Here is a 5000-nt window from a genome sequence, read left to right as displayed (position 1 = left end):
TATATATATATATATATATATAAGTATAACCCAACTGCTAAGTAAAGGGAGTTGAGTCGAAAGATCTTGCAGCCACTCCAGTGTTTCCCTTTCCTACATGGCTTATACCTTTATATATATTGTAAGGTTTTACTGTAGCGGCTTGTTTAATTGTTTGACGTTCCCTCCTATGTTTTTTGCTGAAACAAGGTGAAGTTTGCTGCCTACTTCTTTTCTGAAGCAGTTTGGTTCAGCACAGCAGCTGGTCCAGATCTCGACAGCAGCAGGTATTAGTTACCTGCTAGCCAATGCTGGTCGAGGATGAGAACACCAGATGGTTCTACAGCAGTTTGGTGTATTTGCTCAGAGTAGCAGTGCCTGCTACCAGTTCGAATCCTCTGGTGATGGTGGCTGAAACATGGTCATCAAACGAGTTCCCTGTGTGACAGCAGTAAGTCTGTTGTGGCGTTCGTCTGGTTGGAGCATCTGTGGTTGTGATGCAGTCCTAGAGTTTGTCAGGGAATTCATCCTTTGTCAACCGAGATTGATTGTGAAGGCTACGGCTTATCTTTACTTTTGTTACAAGAGTCCTTTATTGGTTATTGTTTATACTGCTGGATTTAGGTGTTTTTCATATAATTTTTTGTTGGGCAAGTGTATGGTCCAGTTAATTTGTATATGAGAGGGTATACTATTGTGTTTTGAGCAAGTGTATGGCTCTGGGTGTTCATTTTAGTTTGTGATGTCAGGTAAGTGTATGGCCTTGGTAATTTGTTTGACATAATTATTTTATGATTTATGTTAACTACTGCTTTTGTGCTATGTTACTGTATTGTTGGTGTTGTGCTATACTATTTTTGCAATGCAATATTGTTCCTTTTTATTTGTTTTGGCTGAACCATCAACTCACCTGTAAATATGTAAATTGCTTTGTACACAAAATAGGTTTAATAAACTAGTTCTAAGGTATTCTGTTAGTTTACTTTGCTCTCTCCTCCTTGTTTTGCCTTTGGATTCCCTGGTCTCTCCAGTTCCATGTGATGGTAATTGCTTCATAGCAAAGAAAGAATAAAGGGAAGGAAAACGCATTTACGAGAAGTTCTGAAATAAGGAGGCTTTCGCGCCCGTGTTGGAGGCGCCTGTTTTCGCTGTTGTTCTGGAATCGTCGGGCGTGTTGTGGAGCGCAACACGCGCCTAAGTGTCGGGAGAAACGCAGCAAAATATGATGCAATATTCCGTCGAGAGTCTTCTAAGAAGTTCTAGTAATCTCGGGAGCCTGTGACGTTCACGGCTCCGCCCCCAGAGTGCTGTATAAATACGACGGACGAAGCAGGAGAGAGAGAGGTCGTCACAGAGAGATATCCTCAGTAAGAGCCACAGATCAGAGTATCAGTGAGAGATCAGCAGCAGCAGAGATCATCCGTGAGAGATAAGAGAAAAAGGGACCGACGAAGGATCAGAAGAAAAGTTGCTCGAGAGTTGGTTGGATTTTGGTCTAGTCATCTCCAGGAGTGGACGACTGAGTTATCTCGACGTTGAGAAGACTTCAGAGAAGAAGTGTCCTCCTAGAGGTTTTGGGGAGTTCCTGACTTTCAAGTATTGAGAGTATACATTATTTTCTGCAATACAGAGTCAAGAGGACGTCTGCAATCACTGATCTCCTTTTTGTGAAGCCATCGCTTCGAGTCACTAAACCGGCCAGCAAGTATTTGAATTACCTTGCTGTTCCCGCAGTTCATGCAGAGTAAAATTCTGTCTTTTTATGTAAATAGGAGATACCATTCTGCATTTACCTTTGTTAGTAAGCTTGTAAATAAACTTTAGTTGTGTTAGTGTTTCTTTCTATATTTGTATCCCCAGTTTAAACTGTTGGTGTTGAAATATTTTTTTTTTATTTATTTCATATCGAACCTGAAGCGGACCTCTCTCAGAGGCCGTAACATTCCAGTTTTTTTATTACAGAGCCTGATGAACCCAAGAGTGGTTCAACACAATATATAATATATATATATATATATATATATGAAATAAGTATTGTCAATATAATATGAACACTATTGTGAATATAATTAATTAACTTGCAAGTGCATAATTTGGTTTTGCTGCACTGTGTAGAGATGACAAAATGTCAGTTCAGGAGTGTCAGAAATTTTTTTTGTAGTCATTATCACTGGCTCCCACAGGATAATTATTCGAGCAACAAATTAGATATTAAAGGACATTTATAGCTCAAATAATTTATATGAGTCACGGTGATGTGATAATTATTCATAAGGTCAGAATCAGCATAAACTTATAACTTCACTTGTTAGCCAAATCGATAACATCACTGTCGTTTTGATTTCGTCCTTGTCCATTGGACAGTGGTTCGATCCCACAAGAGGACGAAATTATCATCAACTAAAAAATTTCCCCTCGGTTTACTTATATAAAAATATACCAATTCCGAAGTAGAAAAAATTAGATATCAAAGGACAATTGTAGCTCGAATCATTTATATGAATCACGGTGATGTGATACTTAATTCATAATATGGCTATGTTCATCAAATGTTCGAATTTGTTAACATGGTAGAGGGGGTTGGATATCGATTCTAATAACGAATAACTGAGTTCAATGTTGATTTGTAAGGTCAGAATCAGTATTAACTTATAACCTCACTTGCTAGCCGAATCAATAACGTCGCTGTCATCTTGATTTCATCCTTGTCCACTGGACAGTGGTTCAATCCCACGAGAGGATGAAATTATTATCAACTAGAAGAATTGATTTATTAAAGGACATTTGTAGCTCGAATAATTTATATGAATCACAGTGATGTGATAATTATTCATAATATGGCTACGTTCGTCAAACGTTCGAATTTGTTAACATGGTAGAGGGGGTTGGATATTGATTCTAATTACGAATAACCGAGTTAGACGGTGATTTTGAAGGTCAGAATCGGTATACACTTATAACCTCTCTTGTTAGCCAAATCGATACTGTCACTGTCGTCTTGATTTCGTCCTTGTCCACTGGATGGTGGTTTGATCCCAAGAGAGGATGAAATTGTTATCAACTAAAAAATTCCCCTTCGATTTACATATATGAAAATATATCAATTCTGAGGTAGAGTGAATTAGATATTAAAGGACATTTGTAGCTCGAATGATTATATATATATATATATATATAATATATATATATATATATATATATATATATATATATATATATATATATACTAGCTGGTTACCTGCCCTACGGGCGGGTCCCAGCTAGATTGGTCCGTGTAACCCAGAGCATAGTTTATGAAAAGAAAACAGATAAATCAAGCCACAATTGAATACAGTACCATGACCTGAATTGTGGGGAATACAAATCTGACAAAACAAACAACATCCTTGAAAATGAATATCAAAATGAAGCATCATAAACATATATGGAAAGAAAAATTCTTGGTGTTGGCAGAGAGATTCCAATTCACCGGAGAGCCTTTTGGTAGACTATGTTCTTTGTTTTTCCCTCCGGTGACAAAATGAACAGGTGTTCCAGAGAGCTCACTCTTGAGCACGCCACATAAAGCTGCCCGTGAGAAAAGCAAGGTTGCTCCAAGTTTATGCCAGCCACTCTGAGAGACTGTCCCTGGGCTCTATTGATAGTCATGGCAAAAGCCAACCTGACTGGGAACTGAAGGTGCTTGAAACTGAAATGGAAAAGAAAGAAAAGAGAAAGCTCCTTTCTCTGACTCTCTTTCTGTATCCAACCATCACTGTCTCTTTCACTCTTTCTTCTCACTCATACCAACTCACTGTCTCTCTGTCTCCAAACAACAGCTCTTCTCTGTCGGTCTCTCTCTCCCTCCCTCTCTCACTTTTTCCATCTTTCTTCTACCTAACACCCCCTCAACTCTTTGTGCCTCTCTTCCTTCCCCTCTCGCTCCTTCCTCTTACTCTTTCTATCTCTCTCTTTCTTTTCCTCTCCCTCTCGTTCCTTTCTCTTACTCTCTCTTTCTCTCTCCAACAATCACTGTCTCTTACCTTCTTTCTTCTCAGTAATACCAACTCTGTCTGTCTGTCTGTCTTTTTCCCTCTTTCTTCTCCCTAACACCCCGTCTACTCTCTCTCACTTTTTCTCCCTCTCATTTTCTCTCTTGTCAACCCGCTTCTAAAACCACGCTTTTTTATGTCACTGATTTTTACCCTATAGTATTCTTTTCCAAATGATAAGTCATATGTATACAGAAATTTGTAAAGTAACTAAGTCTACGGGCATAGCCAGCCCCGTTTCACGGGCAGAACTAGCTCTGTTTCAGGGAATCCCTTCTCACCCTTCGGAGGGGGTGAAGTAGAAATTTGGGGAGCATGGGCTCCCGGGAGTTTTCGGGCTCCCGAACGTAGGTCTCGACCTTCCCAGGGTGGAAACCCGTCTCCATTCCAAATCTCAGTCCCGTCAGACCGATGGCCCATGTGCCCATACCAATGGCCCATGTGCCCATACCAATCATACATACATACATACATACATACACACATATACACATAGCCAATATAATATATATATATATATATATATTATATATAAATTAGATAATATATATATATATATAATATAATATATAATATACTATATGTATATATATATATATATATATATATATATATATATATATATATATATTTAGAGTTCAGGATTTAAGGCAGAACTAAGGCACAATAATGAATTTTAGAAGAAAATTCAGAAATTTTTTCAGTTCCTCCTCTTCACCAGCCTCCGCTCTCTCTGAATGTCTTTTGTCCTTTTGCAATTGCCTGCCTTTGAAATTAATCCCCACAGGTATGCAGCAGGGCCCCATGATTCAGAATTTGGGTGAGGCTTATAGTGGAAGGAGAATGTGGATGACCTTGTGCAGGACACGTGGGAAGAGAGAGCTGTAAGCGAGGTTATAAAGCCAGGAGACAACCAACGATCTTTCTTAGAACATCGCCAACTGCCAAGATGTTCACTCCTCTTCCCTCTTGCTCTCCCTTCCGTCTGGA

The 5000-nt window shown here is 38.9% G+C and overlaps 1 protein-coding gene and 1 long non-coding RNA gene across 9 annotated transcripts in view; one reads left to right on the top strand and one right to left on the bottom strand.

The window, feature by feature from the left end:
- The window catches only part of LOC135223644 (unconventional myosin-XVIIIa-like), a 1035943-nt gene that overhangs the window by 655666 nt on the left and 375277 nt on the right, over positions 1-5000 (bottom strand). The gene's annotated exons all lie outside the window — the stretch shown is intronic.
- Positions 4946-5000, top strand: part of LOC135223647 (uncharacterized) — a 123785-nt gene continuing 123730 nt past the window's right edge. Inside the window, exon 1 of the long non-coding RNA XR_010316549.1 lies at positions 4946-5000. This exon is cut by the window's right edge and continues 76 nt beyond it. This is a non-coding gene — a long non-coding RNA (uncharacterized LOC135223647).

Source organism: Macrobrachium nipponense, chromosome 10 (genome assembly GCF_015104395.2).
Source record: "Macrobrachium nipponense isolate FS-2020 chromosome 10, ASM1510439v2, whole genome shotgun sequence".
In the NCBI taxonomy this organism is placed as follows: domain Eukaryota; kingdom Metazoa; phylum Arthropoda; class Malacostraca; order Decapoda; family Palaemonidae; genus Macrobrachium; species Macrobrachium nipponense.
The sequence above is the reverse complement of the archived record's forward strand: the minus strand, read 5'-3'. Positions and strand labels throughout refer to the sequence as shown.